Source organism: Protopterus annectens, chromosome 2.part1, assembly GCF_019279795.1.
Source record: "Protopterus annectens isolate FY-2018-M chromosome 2.part1, PAN1.0, whole genome shotgun sequence".
NCBI lineage: Eukaryota > Metazoa > Chordata > Ceratodontiformes > Protopteridae > Protopterus > Protopterus annectens.
Window position 1 is genome coordinate 1,200,367,351 of NC_056729.1, and position 13,863 is coordinate 1,200,381,213.

Below are 13,863 nucleotides of genomic sequence, written 5' to 3' on the forward strand. Positions count from 1 at the left end.
TACAAAACTGTATACACACACTAACATACTGCTAAACATACATAACTGTGAAACCTACTTTGTACATTGCACTACAACCTACATTCAACCTACATTGATATGTGCACATAGATGCCCTCACATACATATGTATGTACAGCCTTCTCTGATAGTTGCTGTATGTCCCCTGCCCTATGCACATCTTCATATACATATAGATACAGACCAATGACACATATGAAGGGTTCACAGTATGTACACTTTTAAAGTATTACTTTACATTACCTGTGTTTGTCACAGCTGCTTGCATTGCTTTTTGGATTGGTGTCCTGCTGCTGCTCCAGTTGACAGATGTCAGCTTTCTAGTAGGTTTTGTTGAGTGCTTTTGTTTATGTATGTTTTTTTTTATTTATTTCTCTCTCTCTCTCTCTCTCTCTCTCTCTCTCCCTACCTCCAAAGGGTGCAATGAAAGTATTGCATGTGTGGACTGGGAGTACAGCATGCTTTTGTAGGTATCTGCATATGTCCATGTGATGGCCTCTGCACCAGTTGTTAGCCAGCATTTGCTAATTGCATGCAGCCAGTTGTGTACTGATTGCAGTTCTCACTGTGATTTCAGGACAGTGCTATAAAAAGGTATGTGAGATAGGCATAGCCCTTTCAGAGTTTAAGGGCAGGGACCATGCTGGTATGCTGTGGACACTGTTCTGTGAGTGTAAAGGTTAGTATCTCTCTCATATTTCCGTCTGTGTTGTAGATTAACATTTCTCCATTCATTTCTCCAGTTTCCTGTACTAAGTGTGCATGTACACTGACACCTAAGACGACTACTACTGTTAATGTGGGTGTGTGTGCTTTTCTGTGGGACATGTGGTGTAACTGGTATATAGCAGTGGCTCTTGCACTTTGTTGCTATGGCTTCAATATTTGCCCTTTACATTGACTACTTGTATGCCTGCTAGGTGTCTTGACTGTAGTGTGTTGCTGTGGCTTTCCTATTTTCCATGTACATTCACACCTTGGAATGCTTGCTATATCTGCTAGGGTATTACTGCATGCAGTGTTGTCTGGCCATGGTGTGGGCCTTGACATCTATTAGGGTATTTGAGTATGCTGCTGAGCAGGCCCCAGAGACTCTCAGGTGCATCTTTTATCTGCCTTATGGAATGGTACATATCAGTGGGGTACACCCATTAAATTGTCTGGTATTCTGCAGTTGTGACTGTGGGTTAGCATGAGCATATGTATTACTACACTATTTCCGATGTGCAAGTGGTGCATACTTTCAGTACTTCATAGTTACCATTGCATGTGTTGTAACACCTTTCTGCCTACTGTTTGTACATTTCACAGGGAGTCTGTGGGGCATCCCTGTAACTCAGTCACTGTTGCTATGTCTAGGCTCTTAACTATTCAAATATGGCAGTGTCAGACCTCTCAAGTGTACAGATATTTGCAGGATGTCCATATTTATGCCTCATATTTTGGTCCATATCTCATAAACAGCTTTTTCTGGCAAATCACTCAGGGCTCAAGTCAGACTATAGTGATAAACATTTCAGTGTCAGACTTCATACCCTTCCAAACATCCAACATAATGCAAAACCTGTTACTCTCTCAACTGTCTAAGTTTGTTGGAGCAATATTTGAAATGTGTCCCTGTTTTTGGGCCTTTGCTCCACATTTTTTATTACTTAGTCCAGATGTGTTGCTATAAGAGGTTGTGGGGTATGGGCAGGGATTATCCTGCTGTGAGTATGTGTGTGGCTTGCAAGGTGCTACAGTGACATTATTACCTACTAGCTACCAAGTAGCATGGCTGTTTCTGTTCACACACTACTATTATAGTAATCCACTACATTTGACAGTAAATATACATGACATGCTTTGTGTACTACACATCCTATATTCCCTTTACATTCATTCCTACTATTGCATGACATATTTATTGTAGCACAATGTTCTTATATAGCAGTCATGGCTTAGTGGTAAGTCATGCAGACTACTGTTTCCAAGGTCCTGGATTCGGGACTGACAGTGGGATTTTATTTTGTTATTGAGCAGACTACAGGCCTTGTCATTCAGAGTGACTAAGGCACTTTTAAGCAGTTGTAACCAGGTTAGCGCTGGTTTGCGCGGAGCTCACGCATGCGCACTGGCATTCAGCTCCGTGCACACCCACTTACAACTGCTTAAAAGTGCTTACTCTTGTGCACACCTGCGCTAATTTCTTTGAAAGAAATGAAAATGGGGAGACAGGAAAGTGGTGAAAAAGGGGTCACAAAGAGGGTAAGATAGTAGGAAAACAAGCTCAGGTTTTGCAGGAGGGATGTAGGTAAGGCCCATAGCTGCCCATTTCTTCATCAGCAACAGCTGCGCATATAATTGTAATTTGGTGTGACATTTGAAACCTTCCACCCCTGAGAGAGGTGTAAGGACAACAATAATACTTGTTGTACAGCCAATTGTAATTGACAGTTTCCATGTCCAGCAGACATGTGTGCAAAATGGGCAGCTATGTATGGGGCGTAATTTTTTTGTGGGTACAGAGTGCCCTTTTTTTTTCAGGTGAGAGTGGTATGTCAGGTACAGGAAGTCAGTATAGCTGGGGAGGTAGGTTGGGTAGGTTAACAGACAAGACAAACAAGAGGCATACAGGGGCAGTGTATGACACATGTGGGGGGGTTACACAATTGACGGGGACGGATGTTTGGATATCTCGAGCCCATGATCCCACAGATGGCAACAGTGGAACTGAGATCCCCACCCATGGGCAGTTGCCACTGTGCCTTCAGTGCCCAGGACAGGGCTGTGCTGGGGGCTGTGTAGGCCGGGCAGCAGGCACACCCGTTAGTTGTGCCACCCATGCCTCAAGCTGGTGTAGGGGCCCAAGAACAGTGTCCCAGATCTCCCTATGCACCACAGTCTGGACATTACGGAGGGTGAGTGGATGTTCTCCTCCGGCCACACTTGCAGAGGGGGGATGAGCCCCATCCCCTGCAGCGCTTCCACCCGCAGGTGGCACAGGGCCACCGGTGGAGGGTCCAGCCTGGGCACTACTGCCAAGTGCACTCGCCAGCTGAGGAGGGAGAGGTAGGTCCGCTGGAACCCGCCTTCCCTGTCGTCCTATGTTTTGTATTATGTTATGACAGTTTGGGTTAGTAACATACAATACCATTCACAATTAGTTGTAACAGCATGCATTAGTATTCCCATTAACCAAACACCCATATATTCAAACCATTGAACAGCAAGCATAACACATGCATAATTTGAACAGCAATACACAATCCAACAACATGCAAGGTTGATTGATGGCAACAGGCCATCAGGTTTGGATGTATGACAGGGCACATGCATCAACGTACATGCAAATATGTATGAACCAACAGGACAAATGTCCAGGGGTGTTATTTGTGATTGCACATACCAATTTCACGTGGAATGGATTATATGTGGTTATAGGGTAGGGTGAAGAAAATTTTATTAACAACTTCAAATACCAATACATATGCTGTACATTTCTAATAGCTGCAGATATATACACACTACAGTTCTGCCTACAGTTTCCTATGTGATAACTACTTCAGGTTGGTGATAGGAATGTTGCTGCTACATCAATATACATTTTCATTTTTATTCATACACATTCATATCTGGCTCTGTTCAGCTACATCATCCTGCTACATTTGCTTTATATAGCTATAGACAACTGTGGATGTTTGGTATTTCAGACAACCATACTATCTGCATATTGCAGACTGAGAGCAATATATCCAGATTTTGGGACACACATTCCAGCTACGGTACCGTTTTCAACACATGTTACTTTTTGGTTCTGCCTGTCACATTCATTTCATTCTGTACTGACTGCAGTATACTTTATTCAGGAGCTATTACTACTTTATTGGTGAATTCATAACTCTTTCTCACACTGTCTCACTTGTTTTATTTTTACAATTCAGGATGGTACTTACTTCTAGGCTTTATTGACATGTTTTACCTGTAGTTATTACAATCCTTTCCAACAGTCTCACTTCTGTCATGTTTCAGTATTTCAACAGGGATATATTTCACACGTGTTTTGCTCATCTTCTGCAGCTGTACTTTTCAGCCTGCTGCAGGTTGTGTACTATTATATTACAGATGGGGCATCTTTATTTCAGACTTTATTTCAGACATTTTCATTTTTCGGTTTGGATTACAGACTGCAACACACTTTTAAAGCTTTGTATGCTTGGATTTATCTGGCTTTTCGTTCATTTATTTCATCGTGGTGAGACTACTTGTATTTATAGTGTTGCAGTTATTACTACTTTATTGGTGGATTCATAACTCTTTCTCACACTCTCTCACTTGTTTTATTTTTACAATTCAGGATGGTACTTAATTCTAGGCTTTATTGACATGTTTTACCTGTAGTTATAACAATCCTTTCCAACAGTCTCACTTCTGTCATGTTTCTGTATTTCAACAGGGATATATTTCACACGTGTTTTACTCAGCTTTTGCAGCTGTACTTTTCAGCCTGCTGCAGGTTATGTACTATTATATTACAGGTGGGACATCTTTATTTCAGACTTGTTTAATTTTTATGTTTGGATTACAGGCTGCATCACACTTTTGTAATCAAGCAATACTTGCAAATCCTCTTACACTGTTACTTGCACATTTTATGAATTAGTGACTACACTGCTCTCTTTTGCTCACTGTCATACTTATATATTTATTTACAGTTACAGGGAGAGAATTACTGACCTGCCTGGTGGTGCAACTGTGCCAGCCTATCGCCATAGGCTCGACGGTTCACAAAACGGACACCTGCAGCTGTAATATAAATAAAGTAATATTGGAATACACAGCTCCATAATATCAGCTAGGTTAATTTCTTAAATAATTACATGTAACTTACTCAGTAGTGGGGCGTTGGGCATTTGCTGGGCCTGCTGGATCCAACGGTTCAGTTGGTCCTGCTTCTATCTCTTTAGGTCCGCATGGTGGTGACGGACCTGCTCACCAGTCCTTGGTATCCCTGTGGCACTGGTGAGATCATGAGCCAACCAGTCCCACACCTCAGCCCTATATGCTCCCCACAGGACCTGGCCCTGCATGAGTTGGAACTCATGATTGTGAACAAGGAGCCAAACCATATATTTGGACTCCTCAACGCCCCACCTCTGTGCTCAGAAGCAACTACCCTCACCTACACCTGACATCCTGGCTGCAAGTCGGTTCTACAATCAGTTATGCTGTATATTTCCGCCTATGGGGCTTATATATGCCATTTTTCCCGCACTTATCTGTGATTGGCCATTTTGGAATTGTATCAGCTTCACAAAACCTGCTTTGTCATGCTCCTCTTTCTATTCATTCCTATATATATGCTATTACTGCATTTCTAAGTGTAACTGTCATGGCTTAGTGGTTCTGTACTTTGACTATGGTGCATGGTATCCTGGGTTCGAACCTGGCCATTGCTTTTTATATTTTATGTCTGTCTACACAGGCTAGGAGGTGTGTCTGTGTAAAGACAGTTTTGATACAGCTTGCTCAACATTGCCCGTCGGTTAGCTTGTTGGCGTGGCGTGGCGTGCAGCTCCGCGCAAACGGGTTATTCTGGTTTACGCATCATTTGGCTGTCAGCACGCATATTACGCTCAGCTCAGCTACGGGCACACAGTTTCAGCATGTTAAAATGCTGCTTAACCCCGGGCACTCATTTTACACCTGTTAAACCACTGCTCACCTACGGGCACTCATTTTATACCTGTTAAAACACTGCTCACCTACAGGCAGATGTACTCAACTTGTTAGACTGTAGCTCAGCAATAGGCACATCTCACATTTTTTTTTTTATTATCTCACATTTCTTCAAAATACATGGCCCATTTCATTACATTTTACATAAAATATAATTTTATATGTGTACATATATGTCAGGGGCTTGTTTCATGCTTATTTCACTAAAAATAAAAATTGATGTTATGGGGGCTCGAACCATGACTGCCTGCTCTTCAGCCGACATCTCTACCACTATGTTATTGCTTCTTGGCTTACTTTGCATATTTAGTTCTTATATGCTTTTCCACTGACTGCTAACTGTGGCTAGGCTACGGGCACGCCCGCGCAAACGATCGCACTCACGGGCAAACATCTTTACAATTTAAAAAAATATAAAAGATGTTCATTTCTACTTTTTATGTTCGTAGTCTGTGGGGGCATGTGTTGTGTTGTGTTTATTCACATTTACACGGACTCTGTCATGGGGGTTTACTTTCGGGACTTTTACTCTTCTGGGGGCATGTCCGTTTGCAGGGCTCGGCCTACGGACATGCCCCCTACTGTCTTCCACGGACCGTGTTAGCCTTAGGTGTGATTCAGCATGCACTCATGCATATGCATGACATGCTGACGTCACACCATTTAACTGCAGCCTCCGTGTAAGCCTTGTAACTCTTACACGGAGGCTTCGTGAATCCTGCCCATAATCTTCTTAATTAACTCCATGATTATTATTATTATAACCCAGCCACTGGGGATGCACAAGCCAGTGCATTTCTTTGTGCCGGTCCCAAGCCCGCATAAATGGGGAGGGCTGCGTCAGGAAGGCCATCCGATGTAAAACTTCGCCAGATCATTTCATGCAGGCACCAGTAAATATTTCCATACCAGATCGGTCGAGGCCCGGGTTAACAACGACCGCCACCAGTACTGTTAGCCAACAGGGTTCTGGTGGAAATTGGGCTACTGTTGGCTGAAGGAGGAGAAGAGGTGGAAGGCATAGCTGAAGGCAGGAAGAGAGGAGAAAGGCTAGGACTGTGGTAGTGAGGGTCAGAACTTTGAATGTTGGCAGTATGACTGGCATAGGGAGAGAGCTAGCTCACATAATGGACAGAAGGAAGGTTGGTATATTGTGTGTGCAAGAGACCAGATGAGGGGGAGTAAGGCTAGGTGTATTGGAGGTGGGTTCAAATTGTTTTATCATGGTGTGGATGGGAGGAGAAATGGCATAGGAGTTATTCTGAAGGAACAGTATGCTAAGAGTGTTTTTGAGGTGAAAAGAGTGTCAGAGTGATGTTTATGAAGCTGGAAATTGATGGTGTAATGATGAATGTTGTCCGTGCATATGCTCCACAAGTTGGGTGTGCAATGGATGAGAAAGAAAAATTTTGGAGTAAATTGGATGAAGTGGTGATGACTGTACCCAAGGGTGAGAGAGTGGTGATTGGAGCAGATTTCAGTGGGCTTGCTGGTGAAGGGAACAGAGGGGATGAGGAAGTGATGGGTAGGTATGGTGTTAAACAAAGGAATGCACAAGGTCAGATGGTAGTGGATTTTGCAAAAAGGATAGACATGGCTGTGGTGAATATGTATATTAACAAGAGGGAGGAGCATAGGGTGGCATACAAGAGTGGAGGAAGATGCACACAGATGGATTATATCTTATGTAGGAGGGCCAGTTTGAAGGAGATTGGAGACTGTAAAGTGGTGACCAGAGAAAGTGTAGTTAGACAGCATAGGATGGTGGTTTGTAGGATGACGTTAGTGATCAAGAAGAGGAGGAGGAGTGTGATAGCAGCACCAAGGATCAAATGGTGGAAATTGAAAAAGGGTAATTGTGAGGTGGAGTTCAGGGATGAGTTAAGACAAGCACTGGGTGGCAGTGAAGGGTTACCAAATAGCTGGGTAACTACAGCAGAGCTAGTAAGGGAGACGGCTAGAAAGGTGCTTGGCATCACATCTGGATGGAGGAAGGACGACAAGGAGACATGGTGGTGGAATGAAGAAGTACAGGAGAGTATACAGACAAAAAGGTTGGCAAAGAAGTGGGATTGTCATAGAGATGAAGAAAGTAGACAGGAGTATAAGGAGATGAAGTGCATTGCAAAGAGAGAGGTGGCAAAGGCTAAGGATAAGGCATATGTATGAAAAGTTGTATGAAAGGTTGGACACTAAGGAGGGAGAAAAGGACCTGTACCAATTAGCTAGACAGAGGGACCGAGCTAGGAAAGATGTGCAGCAGGTAAAGGTGATAAAGGATAATGAGGGAAACTTACTCACAAGCGAGGAGAGTGTGTTGAGGAGATGGAAAGAGTACTTTCAGGGGTTGATGAATGAAGAGAATGAGAGGGCAAGAAGGTTGGATGATGTAGGGATAGTGAATCATAAAATACAATGGATTAGCAAGGAGGACGTAAGGATAGCTATGAGGAGAATGAAGAATGGAAAGGCTGTTGGCCCAGATTACATACCTGTGGAAGCATGGAGGTGTTTAGGTGAAATGGCAGTGGAGCTTTTAACCAGATTGTTCAATGAAATCTTGGAAAGTGAGAGGGTGCCTGTGGAATGGAGAAAAAGTGTTTTGGTACCAATTTTTAAGAATAAGGGTGATGTGCAGAGCTGTAGTAACTACAGAGGGATTAAATTGATCAGTCACAGCATGAAGTTATGGATAGAGTAGTGGAAGCTAGGTTAAGTAGGGACATGATGATTAGTGATCAGCAGTATGGTTTCATGCCAGGAAAGAGCACTACAGATGTGATGTTTGCTCTGAGAGTGTTGAAGGAGAAGTACAGAGAATGTCAGAAGGAGTTGCATTGTGTTTTTGTAGACTTAGAGAAAGCATATGACAGGGTGCCTAGAGAGGAGTTGTGGCATTGTATGAGGAAGTCAGGAGTGTCAGAGGAGTATGTAAGAGTGGTACAGGATATGTACCAGGGTAGTGTGACAGCAGTGATGTCTTTGGTGGGAGTGACAGATGCGTTTAAGGTGGAGGTGGGGTTACATCAAGGATCAGCTCTGAGCCCTTTCTTATTTGCAATGGTGATGGACAGGTTGACAGACGACATCAAACAGGAGTCCCCATGGATTATGATGTTTGCAGATGACGTTGTGATCTGTAGTGAGAGTAGGGAACAGGTGGAGGTGACCCTGTAGAGATGGAGATATGCTCTAGAGAGAAGAGGAATGAAGGTCAGCAGGACAAAGACAGAATATATGTGTGTGAATGAGAGGGAGGATAGAGGAATGGTGAGGATGCAGGGAGTAGAGGTGGCGAAGGTGGATGAGTTTAAATACTTGGGGTCAATAGTTCAGAGTAACGGTGAGTGTGGAAGATAGGTGAAGAAGAGAATACAGACAGGATGGAGTGGATGGAGAAGAGTGTCAGGAGTGATTTGTGACAGACGAGTACCTGTAAGAGTGAAGGTCTACAAGAGGGTAGTGAGACCAGCTATGTTATATGGGTTAGAGACAGTGGCATTGACAAAAAGGCAGGAGTTTGAGCTGGATGTGGCAGAATTAAAGATGTTAAGATTTGCACTGGGTGTGAAGAGGGTGGACAGGACTAGGAATAAGTATATTAGAGGGTCAGCCCAGGTTGGAAGGTTTGGAGACAAAGATTATGTTGGTTTGGACATGTGCTGAGGAGGGATGCTGAGTATATTGGAAAAAAGATGCTAAGGATGAAGCTACCAGGTAACAGGAAAAGAGGAAGGCCTAAGATAAGGTTTATGGATGTGGTGAGAGAGGATATGCAGATGGTTGGTGTGACAGAGCAAGATGCAGAGGAGAGGAAGAAATGGAAACAGGTGATCCACTGTGGCGACCCCTAACGGGAAAAGCCGAAAGAAGATGATGATGATTATTATTATTCTTTATGAGAAAATGTTGAGTTTTTTTCTTGTTTACTGATATACCCAGATCAGGGATGGATCCAGCACTAGGTGAGCTATGCAGTTGCCTAGGGTCTGGTACTGGCTGGGAAGAGGGCCATACAACATTAAATAAAACAAAAAGAAAGAAAGAAAAGTTTTCCTGCAACATTAAAACTTCTTCTTTGCTTGGTGTCTGTACATCAGACCAATACTATTGCTTTAAAATTTCCTGCTTGGTATACAACAGCTCCAACCTTTCACTGGTAGATACTTTCAGCTGTTGAGCCAAGGAGACTGGAGCTGGCATGCACCCACGTGCAGATCAAATAAGAGACTTTGCAAGAACTGGCATGAGATTTAATGTTGGAGTAGAATGGGCAGGTGCTCGTACTGAACATTTGTGCAGCATGATAGAGTTTCCTTTTATTGCAGCATTAGGAATGACAAGCTACAGGAGAGGACAGGAATTTGACAAACAGGTAGACCTTTGTTTGTTTTATAACAAACAATTAAAAAAAGTATGTGTGTGTTTGTGCCTGTGAAATGCCCTAGTTAGAGAAGGTTGTTTACTTAAGTGACTTGCTCAGAGCTGAACAGACTCAAACCCAGTACCTTGGCTACAGGGAAAAGGAACATTCCTCCTCCATACCAACTGCCAGACCTCCATTAACTTTTTCCCTTTGGTAAATCACTGATGTTTACAGTCAGTCATTGGATTTTCAGTTTTTGTGGTCTACAACATACATGTTGAAGTAAAACCTGTTCTTCTGATAACTTTTAAGAGTAGTCTGTTTTATTTGTCTACAATTTTGCAAAACATCTCTGATTTTGCTTCATGTTTATGCCCTGCCCTTGAGCAGGTTACTTAACCAGACAGTGCTTTGAGGCAACTGGAAATTAGGGCTAGGCTTCTCAATGTTCCCCTGGACTGCAAGTCTAATAACTAGCATCTATAAAGCAGACTAGCTATGATGTAAAAGAAGCATTATACTAAAAAGGAGCATCATCACATGAGCCATGTTCTTTGAATGTGATCCTTGGTTTCCTTAACACTGACAGCATTTTTATTATTTAGCTATGAATAGAGTAGACAGCATAACGTCTATGAGTTTAATGTTAATATTTGAACTATGAATACATTTTTAATTTAACTTGTTTTTTGCAGGCACACATGTTTGAAATGCATTGTATTTGGGCTACGCAGTGCAGATAAACATGGTTATGAGCTGTTAAACAGCTGCTTCCTGTAGTACATGGTTTGGTTTACCCAGCCTTCATTTGTCTTCTGTGTGACTACGTTATTTCACCTGACAGAACTCCTGGGCCACTCCTGAAAAGGGAGACTGTGTCTAGTGAGCTGTCCCAGATGTTTTACAGTGTTTGAGTGGTTGCATTTTACATTTGTATGTTGAATTCCTATACCCTTCACACAGACATTAATTCGTACTTCATTGTATGCTATTGAGTATGAATCCCAGGTCTCTTGTAGTTTAATGGGGTGCAAAATAAATTTTCAGTAATATGAGTTGCACGGGAAGATATGCATACTGTTTCTCATGTTAAGTCTATTTGCAATGTGAAGGTGTTTCCTTTTCTTTAGAAAACATCTGTCACTGTTTTTTCTGTAAAATTTTAAATAAATGTTTTAAATGAAATCCAAATTTCTGTGATATTTGTAAACGTAAAAAAGAAAATAGTGTGTACACTGACAGTTCTGAACAGTGTTTATGGCAACTGGAGAGAGACAGACAAGTAATGTATATATTTGGATAACTGTCAGGGGCCTGATTTATTACCATGCATAAGGTCCCATTTGTCCACTGTCCGGCTTTGTTGACTGTAGGAATATGCTGTAACAATACAGCATTATTAGCTATTCAAGTAGGCCAGACCTGTACTGAGTGTTGTAAGAACGGATAGCTATTCTTGATGACAGAGAAGACATGTGGAGGTCAAAAATGAGATGCAGGTGTCCTGCAAGCATGTAAGCCCCCCCCCCCAAAAAAAAGCAGTATGCTATACGCAATAATATTTCTAGCTGTTGTATGACTTGTGGGTTATTGAATAAAAGCTACTTCAACATTTATATTGTCTGTAATTGTTTTGCTTTATTCACTGCACTAAAAAATGAATTAATTCATTAATAGCCTTGGACTGTGCAATTTTAGTAATATATTTTGCAGTACCTTCTTTACAGTCTCTGGCAACTACAAAGGGTTTGATGTTTGTCAGGTCATACAGTCTGGATTATTTGGACTGATGATCAGAACAGTCTGATCTTCAGCATCCGTTATGTAGACATTGTTGCATATTACTGTGATACAGTCTTCTCTGCAAGATTGGATTGTAAAATATTTCTGCATTTAGTTAAATACTGTTGATCTGGCAGTTAGTGCAGAGGACTAAAGCTCTGACTTGTTAATGAACTGCTTCTTGTGGTAAGGGTGCAGGGATTGAATCTTTCCACTTTTGTTTATCTACTGTCTAACATTCAGCAATTTATTTAACAGGACACTGCTTCAGAGCAATTTGGAATTTGGGCTAGGATCCTTAATGATATCAAGGACTGTATGTCTAGTATCTATGGACCTGGTGTTATCATTTGCTAGTCATCCCCTACTGAATAGCTGATCTAGTTCAAGAAATGTTATGGCAATATCACCAACACACAATTTTTTAATGCAACATAAACAATTCATTCTTTAAGGGCAGCACGCACTGCATTTGTAGGTGAAGCACTGAAATGCAAAGTTGTCTGCCAGCAGCAGCCTCTGCATTAGTAATGGTTCTGTTTAGTGTGGAATTATTCAGATGACTTTTACTGTTGCAGAGATCATGCATATTGACTTACTATATATTACCAGGTGGTTAATATTTCATATGCTCTCATAAATGCTCTTCTATTTAAAATGTGCTACAACTGGCTGGATCATATGGTATGATGCTAGTGATCTTTACACAATTTCATGTACTTCATCCAAAGTTACCAATAAAGTACATATTATTTATTTCTTCATAGCAATATGGAGTTTGCACCTTCAACAAATTAACTATAACTATTGGTGGGGGGTGGGACGGAGGCTGTCTGTGGGTAAAAGTACTTTATGCTCTTATCATATGGCCATTTTTAAACAGTCCTTAATCTGACTTTGTAGGACTATGCGCATGCGTGCATGTGCACACGCGCGCGCGTGTGTGTGTGTGTGTGTGTGTGTGTGTGTGTGTGTGTGTGTGTGTGTGCGTGCGTGCGTGCGTGCGTGCGTGTGTGTGTGTGTGTGTGTGTGTGTGTGTGTGTGTGTGTGTGTATGTATGTTAAGTAAGTAGGAATACTTCAAGGGGGCTCAACATGTATTCATTTTATTGTGTGTTTGTGTGAAATACATTTAAAACATGTAACTTTGGCCATTATCATTGTTATTAATGTTTTGATATCTGAGAAGGATGCAGTCAACAATGTAGATATAATTGCTGGGTTTGGGAGATGTCTGTAGATAAAACTGATTGACTCTGCTGAGCTGATAAAGTTAAAAAAGTTATTAACCTGTTTTTGCAGTATTAGTGTGCACTTATGTGAAGCAAATTGGAATCCTTTACTGTAGCCACTTTATCTCAATCAGAGATGTCATGTGTACACAAGTCAATGAGTGGCCATAATTGTTGAGTACAGATGTGTAGCCTTTTATGAATGAAATGTTCTAAAATGGGTACTTTTTGTCATTATTGTTTCATACATTTTATTTCATTGTCTACTAGAAAAAATGTTCAAAACTATTAATTTAAAATGCACTGTAACCAATGTTGCTGTATAAAAAAAAAAAAAAAACAAGAAATATACCCAGGGATTTATGGGTCTATATTAAATGAACAAATGTTCATAATATCGAACGCTCTAAGGAGCGAAAATGCTGGATCTTGAACTCGTTACACCCCCCCCCACACTAAATATATATATACCAACTATACTACAGTGAGGAAAGGGCAAATATTCCGACCTTCACTGTACTGTGATCCCAAAAGAAGCACTTTGAGGTTCTGCATTTTTGCTCTTTAGAGCATTCTAAATTATGAACATTCATTCATTTAATATAGACCCGGGCTTTATTAACATGTGTGTACATGTTGCACTGAGCCTACAGATTTACTTGGTGTTAACATGATGACTAGTGATGTTCATTGAATATGCAAGCTGCTAAGCAAGGCTACACATTCAGCAGCACTTGTCCATGGC